The sequence below is a fragment of the Crocodylus siamensis genome, chromosome 2, assembly GCF_052110815.1.
Source record: "Crocodylus siamensis isolate JL-2025a chromosome 2, ASM5211081v1, whole genome shotgun sequence".
In the NCBI taxonomy this organism is placed as follows: Eukaryota; Metazoa; Chordata; order Crocodylia; family Crocodylidae; genus Crocodylus; species Crocodylus siamensis.
In genome coordinates, this window is record NC_143396.1 from 31,089,094 (window position 1) to 31,114,989 (window position 25,896).

The 25,896-nt window shown below is 44.1% G+C and overlaps 2 long non-coding RNA genes across 4 annotated transcripts in view; both read right to left on the reverse strand.

Moving 5' to 3' along the window:
* Positions 1 to 25,896, reverse strand: part of LOC149870118 (uncharacterized) — a 94,396-nt gene that overhangs the window by 42,445 nt on the left and 26,055 nt on the right. The window lies entirely within an intron of this gene.
* Positions 10,143 to 13,339, reverse strand: LOC149870119 (uncharacterized). The gene is made up of 4 exons (XR_016440423.1): positions 13,317 to 13,339; positions 13,127 to 13,204; positions 12,590 to 12,741; positions 10,143 to 10,169 (listed from the first exon to the last, which is right to left on the reverse strand). It is a non-coding gene; the product is annotated as an uncharacterized LOC149870119 (long non-coding RNA).

The following is a 25,896-nucleotide window of genomic DNA, read 5'->3' on the forward strand; positions in this document are numbered from 1 at the left end:
ACCTGTGCACAACTCCACCCCCTATACTCCTCCACCCCACAGCCACCCACCTCAGGAGGGTACACACACAAACTACACTGTGAATAGTCTGCATGGGGAAGAGGGTGTTTTGTTTTAGCTGGGTTGGCTGGGTGGTAAGGGGTTCTGGTGCTGGGGAGGGAGAGAGGACAGGCTTTGTTGTTGGGTAGGGAGCAGAAAGGAGGGTCTGTTTGTTGTGAGGACAATAATGTGTTTTTCTGAGAATGCCACTGCCAGGGCTGCATTTGCCCTTCTGGGCCTCCAGCCCCACCATCTCTGGGCTTTGTCCAGCCAGGACTGGTGGCTGCATGGTGTCCAGCACACCTGGAATGACAAGCAGTGGCTGGAGGTGTTCAGGACGACCTGGGCCACCTTGCTGGGCATCCTGGAACAGTTCTGCTCCCACCTAGAGTGGCAGGACAACAACATGTGGCCAACCCTTCCCATGGAAACCTGGCTGGCCGTTGTCCTGCTCAAGATGGCCATGCCTACCAGCCTCTGCTACATGGGCCACCTCTGCAGGGGAGACTATCGTGGAGGTGTGTGGTGCTCCCTAGGATGTTCTGGGGCACACCGTGCTCCATGTGCACAACCTCCTGGAGGCGGTGGTGGGGTTCCCGGTCCTGGTAATCCCCCAGTGCATTGGGGCCCTGGATGAGACCTACATTTCCCCATGGTGACCACCCCTACTACAGCTAGCGGGGATTTCACTCCATTGTGCTCCAGGCCGTCATCAACCACCATAGCACCTTCACCAATGTGAGTGCCAGCTGAGCGGGCAGTGCCCATGACACCCGCATGTTTCAAAACTCTGCACTGTCAGCCCTGGTGCAGAGTAAGCACTTCATGCCGAGGGTGCCAGACCTCCAGCTGGGCACTGTGATGGTCCCACCCCTCCTCACTGCGGATCTGGCCTACCTGCTCCTCCCCTGGCTCATGCAAGCCTACACTGGCCAACAAGACCCCCATCAGACCCACTTCAATCAGTGCCTGGGTTGGGCCCACACCCTGCTGTAGTGTACTTTCAACTGCCTGAAAGGATGCTGGCGCACCCTCACTACCCACCTTGAGTTCACCAAGGACAACATTCCCCTGCATACTACGTTACATCTGAGGCCCACAGGGAGTTCTTCCATGAGGCCTGGGCAGAGGCAGCTCAATGGTCAGAGGATGCATGATTGCAGGAGCACCAGCTGTGATAGCAGTTACGGCAGTGGACCTCAACCCATCAAGGCCCTGGGCAAGCTGCACACCCACCACAGGGGGCCAGGGCACTGGGTGTGAGAGGCACTGGCCACCTGCCTCCTCCTGCACTCCCCGCTGTAGCCCATCTGCCCATGGACTCCTGCTCCACTGCCCACCCCTAGCAGCATGGCCACTGCAGGCACTGTAGCCTGTAAGATGGGGTCCAGGCTGGAGCTGTACAGCAGCCCTGGGACATTGCAGTGGGGCCAGTCAGGCAGTTGCTGTGCATGGGGGAGCCAGCAGGGCCAGCACGGCAACCAGCAGGAGCCCAGGGTGCTGGGCGTTACTGCCAGGGGCTGGGGTGGAGTAGCCATGTGTAGGGAGGCAGAAGCTGCACCACGAGAGCTGCCATGTGCTGCCTCGATACTCTGCACACTGCTTCTGGCCAGATGTGCAGCTGGTCAGGGAGCAGGAAGCAGGACTGCCTTTTAAAGATGGCCTCCAGCCTCAGAAAACTTTGGTTGGAGCCTCCAGTTCCCCCTGGTGAGAGCAAGGGCCCATTGCAGGGCCCGAGGAAGTGGGAGCAGTTTGCTGCTAGGAGCAGTGAATCTTCTCTCATGTCCCTGCACATGTAGACACCTGCCTAGGAGCATTTACTCATGAGTAGTTGACTTGTAAGTAAACTGGTCCCGCATCAAGTGCAAATGTAGACACACCCAGTGTGGAATAGGTTGGGCCTTTGAATACATTTGTGATTTATGTTATCTGGCATGACAGTGAATTACATTTTACAGGAATAAGAGATTAGAGCTAGCTGGATATATTTTTTTCCATTTTTTAAAAGAATGAACTAAATGAGACTTTTCAGTCTTGGCTCACCTTCATTGGCCCAGAGGCAACTACATGGGGCAAGTAACATGCTGCAGGCAACATCATACTTTGCTTTCCCCATCAATCTTGGCTTCACCTTTTTAATTTCCTGTGGCTATGAGTCACATATTGGTAATGACTATCATAGAGAAAAGGTATGATAGACAATAGCCAAATGTTCAGGCTTTACCTGGGAAACCCAGATTCAAGTCCTTACTCCATCATTCTCCCCACATCCTAAACGAATGCTCTACTCACAAGGTAGTTGGCTGTAATGAGATTGTTCTTTCTCAATCTTTTATGGAAGTTGTGCTAGTTTGTATGAGCAATTATTTTGTATTTTGTATTAAACCTGGAACTTCTACATGTCTAGTAACTGCCTTAACCAGGCCATATTCTTATGCTAACCTGAGGAGCTGACTTTCTAAATTAGAGAAATACACTGATTACCAGAACGGAAGCAGTTTGCATTTATTTTGATAGTTATTCATTTGTTTATGTTGTGTATGTGACTCTTTAATTCTCTTTTGTTCAAGAATGTGCTCAGACATGAGAATAGGAGAAGACAGAACTAGAAGTAAAGGTTAGTATTATTTATAGCTTTAGTTAAAACTACTGAATATTCAATAATACATCAAATTACCAGTTTCAGAGGCAAATTTTGCTGTCATATAAGCATGCATAACTACCACTGGCAGCAAAAGGATGCATGTATACTCGAGAAAATAGCCCTTCATTTTCTGTTTTAACTTTTAAATTCCTTTGAAGCTCCTAGTTTATTACAGTCACTTCCAAAAGATAAATAATTTAAAGTCAGCCTGAGAAATGACTGTGCTTCTGCTCTACATTACCAGAAGCTGTAAGCATTATGTAGCAGATATATGCACAAACATTTAGACACCTACCCTGTTCTCAAAACCTGATATTTTCATATTTCCTCTGAGGATTGTCTGATCCACTTTTAAATCATTAAAAAGGAAAACATTTTTTTAAAAGTGTGAACTAATTTATGTGGCATAAGATAAGCATAATACATCCTATTCCTACCTGACACCTACATAAAATGTCACATAAGAGAAATAGGATTTGTTTCCAGCAGTAAAAAAGAAAATTCACAGCTTTACTGTTTTAAACTTCTATTTCTACTTGGTACAATAAGTAGATTATCTCTTACAACACTGTTTTTCTAATTTTCACTTTCCCCTTTAATATCTCTCAGTTAATTATGAGGTTTGAAACTGACAACACACACAGCATTTATTATTATTCTTCCCTTAAATTTTTTGTGGTTTTGCAACTTTAATAGATTATCAATGGAATGGAGTGGAAAAGGATACTGATATCTTAAGGGAAGCAATTACTGGTTTGGTCCTGAAACTAGAGCAGTGGCTCTCAACCATTTTAGATGCCAGGCACGCGTCATTAGATTCAAAGTACCCCTCATTTAACTCAAGGCACCACTCAAAATGACTACCTTTGGCTTTCACTCATGTTTTGACTATAGAAAAATAATAGAGCAATTATTTTGTTGTGAAGAACTCAGAAACACTGCAACAAGTCAAAATGTATTTGACACTATGGATGCTTATTGGAAATCACTGGGTTTATCATGTGAATTGTGTAGGTGTTTGCACACCTAACAATGCTAATAGCAGGGCATCCCACATCCTTAAATGGAGCTCACAGAACCCCAAGATGCCATAGCACCCTAGTTAGAAACACTGATCTACAGGCAGCCTGATGCCAGACTTCCCATTTAAAAACACTGAGGTAGGTACTGCTCATCCTCTTTGTGCATTATAGGACAGAATTTGCATAGCAAAGAACCTGTTGTCTAATAAGCCAGGGTGGATGCTGTGAAAGAAAAGCATTGTGAGACACATTACTAGCTGCCCTTGCACAAGATACTGTTCCAGGGTGGATTCTGTCCTAAACTGATTAACTCCTTCTTTGTATGGAGTATCCCATAAGCCCAAAACAGGAGGGCGACTGCTGTTTTGTTATGAGTGGAGAGGTCTCAGTTAAATCATTTCTGAGACCAAGCTTACCGGTAGTATTTGTGACAAATCATCCAGAAACTGACTTTCACCTTATTTCATAACGTGTTTGATAGTTTGGAGTTTTTTAATCAGTTTAGCAGGTAAAAAAAGATATTGACCGACTGATTTGTCCCAGCCAACTAACTTGCTTTTATATCTTTTCTGGTTTTTCCTGCTGGTTATGTTCCTTTCTTGGTTTAATTAGACCTTAACAACATTTGGGACAAACATATACATCATTTACAAGAGTGTTTTGTTTTGTTTTGTTTTGTTTGTTTTTTGTCAAGTCCTTGCTTCTTCCTCAAAGTAATTATTGTTTTGGTCCTTCACTGAACTGAGACAGTCCTACAAATAATGTTATGCTAGAGCAGTTCTAATTGTACATGAATTCAGCAGAGCTTAAAGGTATCAATTTGGCATCAAGGTTTGATCAGGCTCTGGGGAGCTTTCCTGTGTCTTGTCATTTTAGGCAGATCAGAAGTGTCACTAAAGTAGCCTCTTATGTATTCAAATTTTTGTGCTTCCTGACCTTCCCAAAGCCACAAAGTGTGCAGGATATTGAACTGAATCTAAGAACTTAGGTTGTTATAAACTCCAAATGCTCAGTTTTACTTTGAGTCTTCACAAAGGATTCCGTTTATGCAAATCATTTTGCCATGTGTAAATTAAAGATAGGCACTGTATAAAGGTAGGGCATGATATTGTCTTTGATTCTGTGCCCTCTACTGCAGATGCAGTACTTTACAGAGATCCTGGCATAATCCCTCACACAAGAACATGGCATCCTATATAAAGCTCTATTATAGTTTTATCAGGCTGTGCCAACAGGAACAGCACTGCTTGCTGGTACAGAGGTATGAGACTAAGGTCACTGAGAATATGTCTGTGTGGCATGAACTTTGTCTATTCATTACATAGAAAAAGCCCATATAAAATAATTGACATATTCAATAGTGGCTGCAAAGTCAACAATTTGTTGTATTCTATATCCCAGGTGATATAGGTGCCAGGCTGTATAAACTTCAGCTCACAAAACAAGCTAGGAGACTCTTCCTGTACTGTCAGAATAAATTGAGTTTACTAGAAGAGGTAAAATTTGCATTGCTGTGAAGTAAATGTTTATGAGATTACTTGTTCAGTTGGAATGCCTTGCCATGTGGCTGTTGGAGTGTTTCATGAGGAAATTCCTCATGTGGCTGCTGGGAGACTTATGTAGGATAGGAAACAAGTAGTAAATTATTTTGATGGAGGTACCAGATTCTTAAGTGTGTCTTAGATTCTTCTGTGTACAACTGTATAAGGTAGACTGAAAAAAACTGTACTGCTTTCTGTTATGTATTGGATTGTATGAGTTAGGAATGAAATAAAATTGCCCTTGACTTTTAGGAGGAGCTACATACATAACATGTGGCAGAGAATGAGTCATACAGCCTAATGCCCAAATGTTGACGTGACGAGCATGGTTTAAGAACTTGCATAGAGTAAGGCCATAGCATAGCACATATTTACTTGATTTGTTTGTCAGATTTCTTGTAGAATTTCCAGTCCCCTGAGTACTGAAATATGTAGTTTCTGTTGTTGTACTTAGGGATACAGCTGATTCAGATGTGTGATGTTCTATTAAAAAACTACCACTTAACACATAGCCACATGCCTAGAAGTAGGTTTTAAAACATGCGCAATGTGCATGCCACAGAAGATTAGATCTACCCCATATATTTTGTTGATTATATTGTGTTAGTCATTGGTAAGAGCTGAGCTATGTGCAACCTAAATTTGCCTCTCAGGTTCTCCACCCCTTGGTCAAAAGACCAGCCTGTCTCCTGTGAGCCTAATATGCAGCCACTACATACAGACTTCTGGAAGATGGGCACTCCAGATAACTGGATATATATTCAGATAAATAAAACTAATTTAAGGCCTTTTCATGAAAAATAGTATAAATCAAACCCACTGTCACATAGCTGTTTTGGCTGGACTTGGCTTCTATTAAGGTTTGATTTTTTTTTTCTTCTCAATGCACCTACTATCCAAAAATAATTTTTGCTTACACATGTTAAATTGAACATGGCAGCAGTGTCATAATTTATTTCTCTGTTGATTTTAGTCATTGCAAAAATAAGCAGGCCCAGACGAAGGTTTTAAAGCATGCAGTTTGGCCCATCTCTAGTTATTACACTGAAATTGCATTAAGGAATCAGATAACAGCATAGGACTAAACTAAATCCATTGCTTCACTCAAGGAACAGTTGTGCAATATTATGCTAAGTATTAAGAAAAAAAGTTACACTGGAAAATAAATTATGCAATTAAATGTGCAGAGATTTAGCCTTTAAAAATATTTCAATACAACATATAGAAAATATACTTCCTCAATTCTTTTGCTCTCTATTGACAGTATCTTTCAAATAGCAGAAAGGTAATGTGCTAAGGAACTGTAAAGGTAAGCTGCTTTTCATGAATTATACATTTCTTGTATCTTTACAATTCAGCAAAAAGTAGAGGGCTCAGTGGAGTCAGATGGAGAGCAGATGCTAGATAGGACCTAGTTCAGAGATTTTTGCTTCTAGATTGTCAGTTCAAATCCAATTCAGGTAACCAGCAGTAAATAGTTACTATTTAATGGATGATCAATGATCCATGGGAAATGAGTTGGGGAGAAATCTATCTAGTTTCCAATGAGCATTGGAACCTCTGTTGAGAGCTTTGATAAAGAGGCCAAGGAGGGTAAGCATAGAGATGGAGGTACCCTTGACAACATAAATGCTGCCCCATCCAAGCCAGGACTGAAGTCCGTGGACAAGGAAGAACGGAGAATCTCATGCTGCCCTTGCCCATAGGAACCCATTTTATGAACAAATATAGCACTTCAGTCCCCAGAGCTTTATTTCAATACTTGTTATGTATGATAATAAATCACACCAAAACAAAAAGATTCTACCATTAAATTAAATAACATAGTGGGAAAATTTGCTGTCAGTTATGAGTATACAACTCCCAAGTCAAGATAATAGAAAATGTGCACACTACTCATAAACAGAATTTGACCTAATGTTTGCAAAACTGTTTAAAACAAGTCTAGACTTGAAGTGGTTTGGTTTTATGTCTGCTAATTGGCAGCAGATTATGACAGTATTCAGGAAATACATGCTACACTGAGGTAAAATGTGTTTCTTTAATCTTCCTTACCTCTGATACTTTTATTTTGTAATGAAGAAAGGATAGAGAATTTTTTTCATGCAAATTTGTATTTCAAACCACACTAAGATTTAGTACCAGTTAAATTAAACTATTATAGATCTTATCCTAATTCAACAGACCAATAGAAATAGCTTTGTTAAACCATTATATCTGATGTGAACACATATCTTAAACTGATGAGGATAATTCTGAAAGAGCGAGCCTTGCTTTTCTTTTACAGGTGCTACAGCTGAGGCATTACCCGGTAATACATAATTAGACCTCAGTTTCTTTGAGGTTTCACAACATTTTTTGGTAGTAATGTTCTCACCAGGACCATAATAGTTATCGATAGATGAGGTATTTGACATAACATTAGGATAATATTTCTTTTATCTCCATGAATACATACTGCAAATCAAGACCTAAAGCATGTTGAGAGCCAGCCTCAAATGAAGCATCCATTCTTACAGCATTGAGTGTTTGCTTTCTGACTTGGCTTCTTTACATGTTGATAAAGCATTAAGAATGTGAAATAAATAGATAAGAATAAACATACAAACTATGTATGACACAGAGAAAATATGTTTCTAAGCCCTCCCTGACCATATACTTTTCTTCAAATAAGCCCCTGTACCACCTCATCCTTTCCCTCTAAGGGCCTGGGGGTGGTTGAGAAAAGCATACAGGAAAGCAGTTCAAGTGGAAGTGCAAATGTAAGCGTATCTAAAAATGTCAAGTCATCAGTGTACAAATCAGCTAAATGCAATCAAATGTATTATCTGTGTTTGGACATGTGGATGTTTCCTTTGTGTGTAGTTGGGTTTTTTTTTAAAGAAAATGAGTTTTCAGGTCCTGTTTGTAATAGAAAAGCTACCTCGATTGAACTGATTTAGCTCTGAACAGGGGTCTACTCTTGTCAGAACCAAATACGTCCAATAGCAACGAATCTATTTCTGAAAATGAGGAGGAATTTAACATTTCACTGTTCACACAGGAGACTGCATATTTTATGTTTATAAAGTTAGAGAAATACCATGACCCAAGTATGGATGCAGTTATGTTATATCAGTATTAAGACAGAGATACTAATACAGCTATTCTTGTGCAAGATTGAAAATAACTGTACTGGTATGAGGCACCTTTATTCTAATATTAACCTACATTAAGCATAGCATCAGTGTAACTATTTCAGTAAAAACAAATTAACCCCGTAAATAACATACCATTAAAAACTGCGTTTAGACTGGGCCAAATAATAGTGTAACAAAGAGCAGCAATTTTCCTGAGATTTAGATGGCATGTCAACTAGCATTCCCAGCCAAAGGCTGTCAACCTTATGAACCTGAACAAAAGTGAAAGAGAAATGGAAAGATGCCTTGCTAGAAGGTAGCAGAGAGAAGTATTCTTCTATTTTTTCTATAGGAAAACCACATGTTAAGTGCAGGAGAGAAGGGGTGTGTCCACACATGCAAGCACAAGTGCTTGCAGCAGCTTAAAAAGAAGCGATGCAAATTTAAGCTGAGGTTTTTTCCTTCAGCGCGCATGCTTGGACATGCACTTTGGTGTGGGGCAAACTGTGCCACCTGGGGCAAAATAACCCTGCCTGGCTTCTCCCAGATCTTCAACCAGGGGGAGCTAGAGCCTGGGGCCAGCACCTGTGCTGTCCCCAGCAGTATAAAAAGCTGCCCTGTCCTGGCCCCAGCAGTATAAAAATCACCCTGGCAAGTAGTTCAGAGCTACTAGCTCTCAAGAGCTTCTGGGGCCCAGCCAATTGGTACCTGTGCCAGCTGGACTGCTGAAGCAGCCCTGAGAGTTCCCTGCACCCTGGGGCAGGCTGGCAGTGGGGGCTGCTGCCTGGCTGTGACCTGCTGTGCACCTGCCAGACCTGGATGGGGACTGCACAGCCAGTAGAGGCATCTGCCCCTCTGGGCCAGCTGCCAGTGGGCTGTGGTTGCAGCGTTGGCCTCTGTATGGCACTACTGCCATGTGTGCCCCCTACCTGGCCATCTGGGCAACTATCACCTGGAAGATGTTTGGGTGAGGTGGCTTGCTTTGAACTAGCAGGAATTGTAGTGTTTCCTATTAGAAAACTGAAAAATCCCTGATAAAAAAAATCCCAAAGTCCCTCTCTAAAACACCCCGAAATCCATGTTCCTCCACAAGTAAAAAAAAAGACCACTATAAAGAGAGAGAGACAGTGAGATAGAGACAGTGATCAGTTGGACAATGTTTTATTGATATATCTTACAGTGTTAAAACAAGACTCTTATCATAATAATAAATGGAACACTAAATACATGTTTCTTGAATTCATACTTTACTGACCTCCCCCACAGGTGCGATGGCCCCCACACTGGGGTTCAGCCCCCCAACAGGGGCTCAGCCCCCACACAAGGGTTTTGGCCCCCCAAAAGGGGATTCTGCCCCCATACAAGGGGTACAGCCCCCCAACAGGGGACTCGTCCCCCCCAACAGGCGGTTTGGCTCCCACACAAGGGGTACAGCCCTCCAACAGGAGCCAAATGGCCCCCACAGGTGCTACCAACCCCCCGCAAGGCCCATATGCCCCACCCCAGCCCCCCAATTGCTGTCCCACCTGACCCCATCCCCCACCAGTTGCTGCAGCTCCCCAATGACTGCCCCTCCCAGCCCCACCCCCCACCTTGCACCCCCAGAACCCTATGGCTACCCCCACAAGCCCAGGAACTGTCACTTAAAAAAACAGAAAAAAAAAAGAAAAAAAAAGCCTCCACTTACCTTGGGGGGGAGAGGCGCTCCATAGCCTCCTGGCAGAGCACCCCGGGCAGCACAGGACAGCAGGGATGCAGCAGGGCCTGGGCTGGGGCCGCTGGAGCTGTCCCCATACCACACACTCTGTGGGCAGGACTCCAGTCAGCCAGATGCAGCAAGAGGGCAGGTAAGTACTGGTTTTTGTTTGTTTTTGTTTTTTAAAACTATGGGGTGGGGGGCAGGGATGGGGGTATTTGGGGGAGGGAGCCAGCCAAGGCAGGGGTTGGGGGCCTCGGGGGAGCTGATGGGGGAAAGGGCTGGCCTCACCAGAGTTCAGGGGCCTCAAGGGGGCTGGCAGTGTGAGGGGCCGTCCACAGCAGGGGTCAGGAGCCTTGGGGGGGCTGGCAGGAGGAGAGACCAATCACGGCATGGGGTGGGGGTATTGGAGGGGCTGGCAAGGGGAGGGGCTGAGCATGGAAGGGGTCTGGGGTCTCGGGGGGGCTGGTGGAGGGAGAGGCTGGCCACAGTAGGGAGCGGAGGTCTCGGGGGGGCTGGCAGGGGGAGGGGCCAGCCTCTCCAGGGGTCGGGGGCCTCAGGGTGGCTGGCAGGCATAGGAGCTGGTCGGGGGGATGGAGGAGTGGGTGGGGCCATAGGGGGTCCCCCCTGTGGTCCCCTCCTCCAGCCCCCCAACCCCTTACTCACCAGCACTGGAGCCCTGGTGCTGAAACATGTGGCCTGGCTGGCCGCGTGTTTCAGCACCAGGGGAAGGGGCCAACCATAGAGATGCTCTGGCAGCCAAAGTGTCTCTGTGGAGGACCCAACCTCCGGTTGCCTGCTCTGCTTTTTTAAACTTTGATTTTTTTTTAGAGCCCTGGATATCCAGGGATCTAATTTTCTCCCTGTGCTGCAAACTTGCAGTGTGGGGAACATTTTTTCATTCCTGCACATGCCTGTTGCCCCACTTCAAAGGGGTTTGAGGTGGGGCAAGAGGCACGTGCCCACTCGTGTGGATGCCCCCAAGGAGAACAAATAAGCTAAGGACAGACATTGTACATAAACCAGTTTAAATTATCATAAACTGATTTAAACCTGTAACCGAACAGACATTCAGTGAACATAAACCAATTTGAAAATGGCTGAAGCCAGTTTGAGACAAACCTGGTTGAATGTAGTATCAGACTTAACTGATTTGGCTCAAACTGGTTTATGCAATGTCTGTCCTAGACCCCTTCCTGGTTTAACTTAAAACAGAGTCCCCCAGCATCCCAGATGCTTTGCAGCCCTGGGTGGCACTCTCTGCTCTGCCATGCCCCTCTGCCTGGCTGCCCCTTGTCCCAACCCCCACTCACAACTCCCTGCTCAAGCAGGGATTCCCCCCCTCCCCTCTCCCAAAGTATGGACTGTAGCCAGCATGTGGTATGCTAGCTAATGATGGACCTGTGGGTTTTTGGAGTTAATCAACAGGTAGCTGGTAATGTCCCACTATTCCTTCCTTGGAAAAAGTTGTTTAAGATGAGCTTGAACTAATGAGAGAGGCTTTTTTTTTCTTAAGTTAGGGGTGAGAAACACTGCGTTATCAACTCCCTGCTGAGCTGGTCAGAAAAGGGGGGGAACCCCTCCCTAATCAGGGCATCCTGTCAAGGCCTGGCCACACCTCCACCTCAGCTCAGCACTGTGGAAGTGAACAGAGGGCTGCTGTAGCCCTCCCTGGCTTCTAGCTTGAGCCACTGCAGGCATGTGCCTGCATTTCTTCAGTCCAGAGGGGATGTCTGTGCAGTTACAAAACAGTTCAGTCTAGCCAGGTTAGACTAACCTGCAAAGATTGAATCAATTCAGGCACAAGCTTTTTGAATGTTTGCTGCTAGGCATAGACTCTGTGCTTGTCTACAGCACATCAGCAGTGGGTCCCCAGGGGGTAGGAGGGGAGAGACAGGAGGGACAAGGACTGACCAAATCCCTTCCATTCAAATCCTCTGATGTACTCCAGAACCAGAATTTCACCAGTATGGACTGCTCCAGACTCATCCTCAATACCTGTCAGACCCACTGGAGACAAAGGGCCCCATCTAAACTCCAAGGTATATTAATCATTTGCTTTCACAGACTGCATCATTGATCTATGAACTTCTCTCCAGCCAAGCTAGAAGAAAAGGCCAGTTAGAGCAGGATATGAAACAAATAAGTCTCTTCAAGAATTATCTGCTGGCACCTAAATTCTTTGCTTTCATTACCAGGGTAGAGAGTTTCCTGCAATCCATCTGGCTTGGAAAATATTGTGGAATTTAGAAATTACCTTGACATGTCATTATAATAGTGTAGCAATCAATATTTGGACTTGTTTATCCTCTTTGTCCCTTTTCTCTTATTGTATATGCTACACAAGAGTGGCTTAAACTAATTTACAACACAGATTCCTCAGGGCTCCTTTTTGTAAAAGCTATTTTAATTCACATATTCTGTTAATTAATGGAAGTCTGTGAGTGAACTTGATTCTGATAAAAAAATGACTTGTCAATTTTGCTTAACTAAATCTCTAATTTTAGAAAAATACTCATTTTACTTACTCTGAAATAACAGTTTTCAGCAACAAACTTGGCAACACCAATATGAAGAAGAAAGAAGGATGATCCTGTTGCTGCCCGGGAGTGGGTAGGAGCCAGCGGGAGAAAGAAAATCTTGCTGAGAATGGCGCTTCCAGAGTCACTGCTCTGCAAAACTAGAGTGGCCACAGAGGGGGCAGAAACGTGAGAACCCCAGATGGAAAAAAGACTGACGTGGCACGGAGCGGGGAGAAGACAGAAGAACATGACAGCCGGAGAGATAGAGAGCTGGCAAGTGGTGCAGTGAGCAATTAAGAAGAGTTACAATGTTCAGAGACTGAATACAGTTGAGGACTCATTGAGGGAAGAGAGTGAAAAGACTGAAAAAGTTCTGGAGGAAAGCAAGAACTCCACAGAAACAAGTAAAGCTTTTCTTTTAATTTGTTTTTAAACAGGAATGAAAGTGAAGTAAAATTTATTAAACTTTACAGAAAGAAAAAAGATTTGAGTTGCAGAGGCAGATAGCCGGAAACTATTTTTTTGTCTTGTTTTGTTGCTAACCTTAATTTTGATAGATATGGGACTTTGTATTTGTCTGAGTTGTGAGATTGTCGGAAAGAAACAAGAGAAGAATTCAAACTACAAAAAAAGAAAAAAATAATAAATTGTGTTCTGTAATAAAAATAATAAATGACACAATAGAAAATACTGTATTGCTGTGAGTTTTTGGAATGAGAATGGTGAAATTTACCTAAATTTAGAAGATGATTTCCAGAGTTCAGTGCTGAAAGATAAACCAACATTATCTGGTGATATATATAGTGGTGTTAAAATTACATCCCTCCTGAAACATAATTTTCCATCAAGATGTGGCAGGCAAGAATCAGTCGGGATCACCACAAAAATCAACCAGTTATAAGAAACTTATTTGTAATTGGAAATTAATCTGGAAATTTACTGGAAATCTATACCTTTATAAAAATACGATTAGACTCCAAACTTCACAACCAGTTTAGCTACATATGGTTATGGCAGAGCACCTTAGGCCAGCTACCACCTTAGGCGAGTGGGGGCACCTAAAACCCAGCCCCCACCTTCGGGTGGATCATTTAACATCAGAGGCAGTTGGAGCCAGGCACGGTTGTGGCCACCTGAGCCCATGTAGGGTTCAAGACCCCAGATAGTGGAGAGTGGGGCCAGGCATGGCTGCAGCCACCTGAGCCCATGGGGAAGTGTAAGACCCCGAGGAGTGAAAGTGGAGGGACCAGACACACTGGTGAGTGGCACCTGAGCCTTCAGGGGGTGTGTTTGACCCCAGGCCCCAGCATAGAGGGCGGAGTACGGGCCTCAGGGGATGCAGAGCAGTGTGCAGTGGGGCACCTAATAGCCTGCACTAGAGTGGCAGTTAGGAGGCCCAGAGAGCCAAGCAAAGGGGTTGAAGCCTAGTGAAAAGGCAAGAAGCCCAGAGCCTAGGAGCCCCAACTGTTCGTGTGTGGGGCAAGGAACACAGTGAGAGGGGTTTGGAGCTCAATGAGAGAGGCCGGAGTTAGGGGCCAGGATATGGTTACAACAGGTGAATGCCGATACAGCTGAGTAATGAGGCCCTGAGAACAGGGGGCCTGAGATGAGGCCCTGTGAGGAAAGGGCATGAAGTGGGACTCAGTGAACATGGGGCTTGAGGGGGCCAGGTTAGGTCCAGGTAAGCCTTCAGGCACCTGAGGCCACAGGTGGGCCAGAGGCTGATTGGGTGGGGTGGCTGAGTAAGTGCCACAGGTAGACAACAGGGCAAGCCAGGAGCCCCTAATTCAGAGCGACTGGGTGAGCGACCTGGTGAGGGACTAGAGGCAGAGTCACTGCAGTGTTCTGCTAACCACCCAGCGCTCACTCGGATGAGGGTTGCAGGAGTGGCCCAAGAGGCCGCGCGCTGGCTGGCCAGAGAGTGCAGGGAAACAAGCCCCAGGACCCTCCAAGTGAGGGCAGGGTGTGGCCCTGGGAAAAGGAGGGGCGGTATAAGAGTGGCCCTGCAAGGGGGCAGTATGAGAGAGACAGCGTGAGAGGTGGTGGAGTGAGAGAGGCCTCAGTGAGAGGGAGGTGGTATGAGCGTAGCCCATGATGGGGCAGAAAGCAAGAGGCCTAACACTGGGATGGGTTGAGCCCAGCCCCTGGCCAGAGCAGAGCTCAGCTGTTAGGAACATCTGCGAGGCTTGGGGTACAGTATAGGGGTGGCTGGAGCTGCATACATAAGCCCAGGAGAACAGGGCATACGAACAGGGCCTCCTGCCTAATTAAGACCTTAATTTTTAAACAACAAGGGGTGGCAGATGAGAAAGGCAGGCGGCGTGCCCAGAGGCAGGTGGGAGACTAGTACTGTGACTAGTCAAGGAGTTCCCACGTTGCCACAGTGCTTAAAACAGCGTTTTACAGAAACCAGCAAAATGATGAGTATAGCGGAGCCCTTACTTAGATATGTCTCAACACTGTGTTCCTTCAATTCTTTCTTCTTCCAAGAGTAGACCTTTGCTATCAAAAATTCTACAATTCTGGAAAAAGTATGGAACACCACCTCATAATGCTTTTCCTTAACTGCAGTATAGTAGACTATGTTTATAATCTGTCTAGATATAAGTATTTTAAAGAACTCTGACTTCAAATATGTCAGTAAAGCATCTAACACACTACTGCCCTTTAGGGTCGGATTTTCAAAAACAGTGCTAAGGTCCACAGAGTGTTGGCTTCAGTGGAAGTAAAGTTAAGCCAACAATAATGGATTTTTTGAAAATCACACCTTATATATTCAAAATGGGCATTTAAGATATTAACATGGTTCTCATGACCAAATTATACATGTTCTAGTACCATTATAACTGAAGTTATTCCTCCACAATGAAAACATATCTCCTAGAGGTATAATACAAGATTCCCCGCATTCCACTCATATATCTTAGTCAGAATTTACAAATGCTTACCATGTCATAATATGCTGTGTTTTGCTGAAAATTCAGGCTGCCTGTTCCACTGCAGTGTTGGGTCTTTCCAGGTCTTTCTCCTGCCTCCAAGAAGCAGAAAGAGGATTCTGAGGATGACAGCCAAGTAGCTCAAGAGCTACTTGCTCTTCTGAAGAGGACTCAAGGAGCAAGAAGCAAGTGTTGCTGCACATTTCACAGAACTTGAGTGGAGAATAGGGAGTAGGGTACTTATGAGCTACTGCACTCTGCCCAAGCTCACTAGATTCCTCCTCCATTCTGGTGAAAAATTACAAACCTCAGATGTCCACGCCCACTTCCTCAGTACATCCACCAGCATATGAACAGTTTGGCCCTCAGAGGCCTCCTTCCTGTCTTTTTAAGGGAGGGGAAGAGGGTAAGAGCAGGGAGACAGATAGCAGCTGAAGATTTTTTTGGCACAAGGAGGGGAGCACCACTCACATGTAGGTTATCAAACAATGACAAGATAACTCTACCTTCAGTCACAACTGATCTAGGTTGGATTCAAACTGTTGAGCCAGAGGCAAAAGATTCTATATTTCATTTTCCATCTAGTCTTCTCACATCTCATTTATTTTAAAAGTTTAATCAGAAGTTCATAAAGCTCAGAAATAAATGTTTCAAATAAAAATAAAGTGTAAAGTACCTGCAGGTAAGTTCTTTTAAAACTCATGGCTCACCCAAGTTTCATTATTAACAAAGAGTTTAGTAGTTTCTTTATTCTGCAAATGTTATAGTGGTAAAATGTAACTTTCATTAGCTGACTGTTGCTTTAGGGATGTAACATTTGCTGAAAATAAATATAAGACTCCCTATACAAAGAAAGAAGACTATATTCAGCATCAGTTGAAATCTGTAGCCCCTTGTGGATTTTCTGGGTATATAGCATCACTACAACATTCTTACCTCCGCTGCAAAAATTGTCACTAATTTCTGGGGGCAGTTATAAAAATAATGAATACAAAACTGGGAAATCAGACTAAATTAGGTAGACATACTTTACTGCTAGTTTGAGAAATCAGTTTCATTCTTTCAGACCAAGCAGCAAGAAGTCTCACAATCTGATTATAACTGTAGGCAAGTCATAATTAAATTTGGGTTACATCTTCAGCACTAAGCAGGAAAACCATCAAATCTCATTTAGCATAAAAGAGAGTCTCATTAAAATATATTAACCTTATTTTTAATAACTATATCTTCTTTATAGCTTCACAATAACCCTTTTTGTCCCCAGAATAATTTTCACTCTCTTCAGTACAGTGGATATTGGTATGACACTGTCTCTTCTCACTCTATGCATTGGCCCTACTTTTATATGTACAGTTCAACTTTACATCTACTCTTTCAAAGGAATTCAATTTTCTACAGTTGCCCTATTTTCTCCTATAAGTGTCTTCTCCTATAAGTACTTCACCCAGCCTTCACCATGATTGATCCCTTTGCATTCATATACCTTCTTCCACAATGAACATCTTGCTGGGGTCATTTGACCCCAGTATTCTTTCCTGCTATGGCAGGGGGTCGGACTAGATGATCTGCTCAGGTCCCTTCCGACCCTAGAAACTATGAAACAATATTTTTTGCAGTTATGTGGGTATCCCATAGGCTTGCATGAAGTGGCTAGTATTTGCTTTGGATTTGGCCGATTTGGGGGGCAGTGATTCAATCTGGTGATTCAAATCACTGTCCCGAATCGATTCGGCTGAATCTGATCCGGAGATCCGGCTGCTGCTGAATCAGCCAAATCTCTGAATCACACAGGCCCTATCCCCCATCCACTCTCCCAGCCCCGGCAATGGCTGCCCTGCCCAACCCCAGCTCCAGCCATTTAAAAACAAAAAAAGCCCTGTTCACTGGCTACTGTCCAGTGGGGGGGTGATCCCTGCTGCCCCCCACTGCCCCATGCTGTGTGTGGGGCTCTGCACAACCCCCCCAAAGCCCCTTGTCTGCTGCAGCAGCCAATGAGTCTGGGGTTTTTGTTTTTTTTCTTGAAGGGCTTGGGAGCTGGGGCAGGCAGGACAGTCATGGGGGGGAGCTGGGAGAGCGGGTGGGGGTTGGGGGGCTTGTGGCAGAGCCCCTCACATGGCATGGGGCAGTGAAAGGCAGCAGGGATTGCCCCCTCATCTAGCAGCACCCGGTAAGTGGGCTTTTTTTTTTAAAGAGCTGGGAGCTGGGGTGGGCTGGACAGCCATGGGAAGGGCTGGGGGAGCGGTTGGAGGTGCTCAGGGAGCCTGGTGGAGCAGGTAGGGGATGGGGCCTGGTAGAGGTCCCCCCATGGTCCCCTCCCCCCACTCCAGTCTTCCCTCCCCCACCCCCTACTTACCAGCTCTGAGTCCGGATCTAGCTCCCTGCTGCAGCAGGCGGGGACAGCCTGAATCACCAAAGCTCTCCAAATCTTTTCTGAATCAATCTGGAGAGCTTCAAATTGATTCAGACCTTTTAATTAGTCCCCTGATTCAACTTGGATTCAGAGATTCAGTCACCAAATCGGCCGAATCGCCTCCGAATCAAATCAGCACCCTAAGCTTCGCACAGCCCCAGTATCTTGGTCTTGACCTTTCTTCAAACTGTTTCTAAAAAGCCATCTATTCCATAAAGCCTACAAAAGATCATACTCACCTCCCAGTTCATACCCTTAGATTCAGTTTCTCAGGATACCGTTGCATTTCTGTTTTATGCTTAACTTGTTCTAAACACAGTTTATACCTAATACAGGGTATAATTAGTTCATACCTAATGCAGTTTATACCACAGTTTATACCACATGCAATTTATAGTTAATGCAGGGTTGTTACTACACAGTCATTTAGCTTTAGCATTACTGTGCAGTCCCAGTGGCGCATTGGTCATTTCCAACCCTACTGGGCAGTAGCAAAGAGCCCGCCAATGCTATGGCAATATAGCGTCTCATGTAGAAGAGCCCACATGGTACAATTTAAAAGTAGTGTATATACTTCTCTTACATTGCATAGTAATTTTATTTTATATAGCATGTCTTATTCAGACTGCATCCCCAAATTATTTAAAGTATTCAGAGTTAAAGATAACAAGCAGTAATAATAAAAGGTTCATTCAAGCCTAGAGGCCCCTTCAGGCTTGTGTAGTTAAGATGCACCATTTTCTGTACCCACTAGCACACAAAAGAGTGATGCAGCTAGCATCACATCTGCATACCTTTTACCTTCTAGCCCTACTGACCAAGCACTCACTTAGCTGGATTGACTCTGGAGGGAGGCTTCAACATAAATGTTAAGCTTGGATCAAAACCTCATCAGTGGACCCACAGCGTGATCCTTACCATTTTGCTCTAATAGCCCTACTGCAGGCAGCATGTAGTATAAATGAATATATATTTAAAAAAATCATATTCAACACACTATGAGCTCACAGACAAGAATATAATGTGAATAGAGTTTAATATTGTGTACTTGAATACAGTGTTTTAATAATAAAACCAATAGCTAACATGGAGCAAAATTAACAGATTTTAGCTGAGATTTTCAGTGGAGCCTAGTAGAGTTACATGCTTAATTTTCATGATATTCCAATAGGATATGACAGCCTAATGTCCTTGGGCCTTTTTAAAAATCTACATAACTAGTATTTGGAATGCTCCCTCCTGATCATGTTGTGTATATTATAAGAGATGGATTGAAGTTTGAACAACCCTGAATTAACCAAACACAAAGATTTACATTCCTAGAGGTGACTTTCAAATTAAACTTGGGGTCTTCATCCTGCCATCAGAGTGCATAAAAGGGCAGTTGGTGGATTGATTTCAGAAAGTAGTTTCTAGAAAAAAAAATAAAACCTCCATTTTCATGAAGCGGAGGGCCCCTTTAAAATATGGGACCAAGAGGTGACATAGTTTATTTGTCTATATGCATAAACACACACACATTTCCAATACATAAAATGCTATAATCTGGTAGCTGTAAAGTGTTTGTCATCAATTTCCTTCATAACACCTGTTTTACTTTTCCCAAGTTTGTGCATGTTAGCAGTGGAAACAATAGTTCTACTGATACAGGGAATACAAATTCCAATTCTTCATTTTTGTCTGCAGTAACTGTAAATTGATAACTACTGTTATTTCACACAGTTCAAGGGTGCAAATGCATATCACAGTCAAGAATCTTGTTGCAAATTTTGAGGGAAAGTGGAATGCTTAGCAAGGAATTTTGTATTAAAGCAGTTCTCTGAGAAACGCCGAATTATCTGAGAAAACATGAACACTCATATTACTCCAGAGGGTATTAATCCAATTCAAATTGATCTAGTTCAGTTTATTGGGCCCATACATATATTCCCAGTAAAGATAGAGATATTCCTACACATAAGTAACTTTAATGGAGGACTTGGTGTGATAAGGTACAGATAAGGTAAATTCTATACTCCTATTTCTCAGTGCTGAACACTTTTGGCTTTGTAAGGCCAGACAGATAAATCAAAGGAGAGTGCTATACTATGCACCTAGTTGATCTCTTTTATTCACTTCTTTTGGCACATTTTCTTAAGGTATCTGTATATATATCCGGTACAAGCACAGAGAACTGTACCAAGAGGTTGGTCGCCCTTTATGTATGCACGTTAGTCTACACATACACGCACTTATACTGCTTGCACACAACAGCTAGTAGTTGAAAATGTGGCCTTCCATGACTCTAACAAATTACAAGGTATGGATGATGGGTGGAGGCCTTTTTGTCTTCACACTCTCAAGAAGAAAACAGGTTAATGTTTGGGAGGGCCAACAGTGGCTCACTTATTTCCACCCAGCAGGATTGCAGTTGAGTGACTGCTGACACCCTCTACTTTATTGCTGTGAGCCACATTGTGGTAAGGTAAGTAATCATGTCCCCACCTCTAAACAACAGAGTTGTGTAAGACTAGAGGTACATGAAACCTTCTTTCAGAGAGCAGGATCACAAGTGAGAATCCTGATAGACCGGTCTACCCAACAGGAGTCAGCGATACTCAGCCTTGCTTTCTGCAACCCTGTGAAATCCCTCTTTTCTCTTTTCATTTAGCCTCAGTTATAGTTACACTGGTCTCAGAAATAAAGTATCTGATAAAATTACTAAGAAAACCTTACTATTTTTCCCACCATTGAGGGCTCATTAGGTTCCCTTTCCATTTGAAGGAATTTTTTTTTAAACAAATTGAAAGAACAACACAGGAAGAAGTCTGAATTTATAAACAACATTATTAAAAATATAACAAAGCCTTTGTTAACTATCACACACAGAGCTAATTACCAGACATTTGAGCAGTGTGTGTAGAAGCTCTGTAGTCCCATAAAGAACTGGAATCAACTAAGTTTAAAAAAAAAAGAGTGCTAGAGTCTCATTTTTTTACTGTAGCAGAATTAAGTGTGCCACATCTTCATAAATTCACAGAGCTTGAGGCCAAATGAACCACTAGATCACATAGTCTAACCTTCTTCATATATCACAGGCTATTAAATGTTACCCTTATATTGCAGCCTAATATCTTGGATTAAGCTAAACCTCAAAATTCCTTGGGAAACTATTATGTGCTACAGGTTGAAAAGAGGAGAAACCAAGGGTGCTTTTATATATAATCTAGGAGGCGGGGGAGGGGGACTTTAATTAGATAGGCTCTGAGAGCTGCTCTGATGAAAGCACCCAGAGTGTCACGTGTATCAGCATCTTCACACTGCAAAATGGTGGTGGGGGTGCTTTAACTAAAGCTTGTTGAACAAGCTTTAATTAAAGTGCCCCTGCTACCATTTTTCAGTTTGGGGATGCTGATACACATGTCACTGGAGTATGGTAATTACAGCACATCAGGGCAGCCTTGATGCACATGTATAGGTCCCCCAAGGTGCTACCAATGCTGTGGCCCCTTCCAACGACAGATACTTGATTCAGTAAGATACACGTAGATGTATAGGGCAACCCACACTTATTGCTGCAGAAGAAGGTAAAAGAACCTTAAGGTTTCTGCGAATCTAATCTCTGAGGAAACTACAGACTCTCCCTATGTCTGAAGAAGGGCGCCTGTGCCCAAAAACTTGAAAAGAACAATTTTTCCAACTACTCAGTTGGTCTAATAAAAGATATCACATTTACCAAATAACATTGTGTTCCCAACCACAAGACATACAGGCCAACTAGCAAAGAGTGAGGATTCTTTGTACCATCTCATTACTGATCCAGCCTATGCTGTGCTCACTTTTAAATGCTTTCGATGAAAGCAGTAGCAGAAGTAAGAAAGGGCAACCAGTACACGAGCCCCACTCACTGACTTGAGGGGGAAGGGGATACATAAATAACAGCTACGGCCACTGCTCTCCTAGCCAATGTGGCACTGCTGGCTGCAGATATTTCTCCATGCACCACTACCTAGTTATGCCTCTGGATGAATGGTAGAAAAATACACATTTTCTGGCTAGAATTTATCTGCCAAATTATCCACTGAAGCAAAATTTCCCTTCTGACCCATGTTGGCACCTGACCTAAACCCTGAAGTATTAAAATTGTTGTCAGTCTTAACCCAGAGCTGCATGTGTTTTGAACATATTGATGGCAATACAGTACTTTGTATTCTTTGTCATAGCCTATGAAGAAAAGGAATGAACTGAGGAATTCATAGATAGATAAAAAGACTCCAAGACTAGAGATTTCATTACAACCAGACACTTCATGTGAAGGCCATTGGATTGTCCCCAGAAACTGGAATTAAACATATCCAGTGTCACCAACCAGTCCCTGAATCTTGTAAAAAATGGACAAGTTTATTTGACAAGAGCTATCATCCATGAAGTCAAGCCAAATAACATTACTTTATTATTACCATCCTACTCTTTGTTGATAAAGTCTTAAATCAACTATTCCATTTTATTACTGCAGATTCACATCAGGCGGACCCATCTCCTGTTCCCTTGATTGTCATTTTGCCTTTCTTAAATATTGGAATGACACTGAAAATTCTACAGCCCTTTGCAATTTTCCCAGTTTTCCTCAAAATACTAGTCAGGTCATTCATTTGAGAATCTTGGGTGTAAGCCCTCCAGAAGATAAATTTTCAAATCCTGCTCTGTTACAGATGGTAACTATTCCAGTTTCTCTACATCATTCACTCTGGTTGAATCCATCTTCCTCATAATTTCTACATACAGAACAGAAGTATCTATTGACAGATTTTAACTTTTTCTGCACCATTATTTACAATTTTACCACTGGGTCTAGAAATGGGCCTATACAGGCAGTCCTCGGACTTATGACACAATTGGTTCCTGAAAACTTCATCTTAAGACAAAACATCATAACTCAGAACCAGTTTTTCCATAGGAACAATGTTATAAATGGGGGATTGGTTCCTTTATGATGCTCAACACAGCTGCGTCCAGCTGGTAAGACTGTTGTGGTGGAAGGGGAGAGGGGAGAGAAAAGGCGTGGGGGGGCAGATCAACACCACCACAGTGGGGGAAGGTGTGAGGCTTGGCCTAGGACAGGAACTAGGGCAGGCATGGGATGGAGCTGCAGTTCATTGGGGGCGCGGCGGGGGGGCCGCTGCTGTGCGCCAGTGGTCTGGGAGCTGCTTGTCTGGTGACTCATGTGGCAGCTTCTGCTGCTGCTCCTGCCACTCATCTGGGAGTGCATGGGGGGCACGTGTACCCTTGGATCTGTGCAAGATGGGGTGGTCAGGGCCAGGGCTGCACCAGGCCACACTCCAGGTGGGCAGTGGTGACTATGGGGGGCTACAGCAAATTTTCAGGTGATCGCAGCCTCCCCATAGCCCCCACTCCTCTGCCCAACCTGAATGCAGCCTGCCTCAGCCCAATCCCGGGGCACACACCCCACCCATGCCCTCCCACAACTCGCGCAGCCAGGGTGGGGTGGGTGTAGGACAGAGCCATGGCTTGTCCAGGGGACCGGGGGGCGGGGGGGCTCCCACCGCTGTGCACTTGTCTGGAGGCAGCACAGCAACTCAGTCCCACACCCATCCTGCCCCAGCTGGGCAAGCAGTGAGAGGGCATAGCCCCCACTCCCAGCACCACTGCAATCCTCCTGGAACACATCCTGGTGCAGCCCCGGCCCTGCCCGCCCTGCCCCACCCCACACAGATCCGGGGGCACATGCCCCCACCATGCCCTCCCAGGCAAATGGCAGGAGCAGTGGAAGGAGCTGCCAGATAAGCTGCCAGACAAGCAGGCCTATCCCTATGAAAACCATATCTTGCTGGTCCTCCTGCCCTTCGTCCCTAGGACTCTTCATTGTCTGTCTTAATACTTCTCTTAAATATGGCCAATCAAATCCTAATAGCATGGGACATGGTAAAATATCTGCTAATCCCACAGCTAATTCTTCAGTATGGCCTATAACTGTCACTCCTAAGATTCTTCCCTCATACGTATAGGATGCCCCATGAATGCAGACCGTACTCACTGAGGTCTCTGGCTCTCTGGCCTATGCAGAAATCAAATCAGCATTTACCATGATTTGGGTACAACCTGTATCTATCATTGCAGGGATGATAAAGCCTCCAATTTTGACATCCACTACCAGTTTGGACTTTTCCCAGGCTACAGTCCATTTTTTTCTTGTGGAGAAAATCCCATAGCTGATCTCCTGCTCCTTTTCGGGAACAAACCCTGGCAATATGTCTTTTATTCCTGGAGCTGAAGCATACTACTTCTTTTGGCTCCCAATTTCTATATTCCCTATTCGTTATTTTTGGAGTTACAATTTTACCCCCTTTTACTTGAAGAAAGATATGGACCAAACTATGGCCTGTGGACAGGATCCAGCCTGCATAGCCAGTGGATCTGACCTGCAGAGTGGGGTTTGGCAGTATTCAGTGGCAGGGGGCTTTGCCCAGGCTGCTGGTAACCCAAGGAGTTTCTTAGGCTACAGACAAAAATCACACATATACCTGTGTAAGTGATCAGAAACTGGTTCAAATCTGTAACACAACAGAAGTTCAGTGCACATAAACCACTTTCAAAATGGCCAGAACCAGCTTAAGATAAACCTGGATGGATGCAGTATCAGACTTAACTGATTTAGGTTAAATCAGTTTATTGAACTTCTGTCCCAGATTCCCTCCAGATTCAACTTAACTCACAGTCCCCCAGCACTCTAGGATGTTTTGCACCTCTCCTGCAAATACCCCTTCAGAGGGTGGGCTGGGCTAGCCTTGGCCCAAGCTGTCTGCTTCAGCCGAGCAAGGAGCCCCAGCTTCTGGCCTGGGTCATTGCAGGCAGGTGGCTGCATTTCTGGAATCAAAGGTGAACGTCTGTTCACTTGCCTATTGATTCAATCTACATGGCTTAGACTAACCTGTGAAGACTGAATCGATTCAGCCCCTGGGTCTTTTGACTGTCTGTACTTAGGCCTTAGGGTCTAATAACAAACACAAGGATAGATTTGATGGCAGCTGTGGGTCTCTGTGTGAAACAGTAACACCACCACAGAAGCAAACAAAGAAGGTAGAAGAAGTCTGAGAAACACTTACAGTGTGACACTGAAGAAAGCTGAGGGAAAGTTATCCTTGGAATGTGAACAAAGGAACTGCCTTCTGCAGCTTGATACCTACCATGTTTGGGGGAACAGAACTTCATCTACTTTTTATAATTAAGCAAGATTACCCCAAATAAATACCTGCATCCAACAAAAAATTCTCCAAATGGAAACAACCTGCTGTCAAAGAAAATGAGCCAACATTTATATTATTAACCATATTTACCTATATTAACTAATAAATAATTTTTAACAGCTTAAAGTCATTAGAGATGTTTAATTAGGAGACTTCTATATTCTGCCATTTCAGGAGGTTTATGTTCTACGATTGTGTGGACTGGGACAGGTCAGTTTGGCAGCTGAACAGAAAAATACATCAATGGGGAAGGGGGGTGGGTTACATTGTTTTTGCTGGAAAGAAAAAAAACCCTTTTATTTTGGGTTGGATGAAACTAAATTGGCCCCCAGGCTATCACTAGCTCCCAGGAAAGTGTCTAGAGACCTTAGCTAGAGCAAGCTATAAGGTATTCTGGGGTGTCTCCTTGAATCTTTCATGTTGATGTGGCTCCACTTTTATATAATACATTTAATTATTTGTCAGAGAACTGGAACTCCAGCTGTCCCTCCTCCCAGATCACTGCCCTGTTATCTTGTAGTATTTCTCCCTCTCTCTTTCTCTCTTTGTATTTTATATGTAGCCACACACACACATTCTCTCTCTCTCTCTCCCTTCCACCCCCCACCCATGTGAGACCACTGTACTACTGGGTGAACATAAACGAAAACTCTCCCCCAAACATACCAGAACTACATGTTTAAGCAAACAAGCTATTCATCAAATGAAAAGAAAAGTATTGGC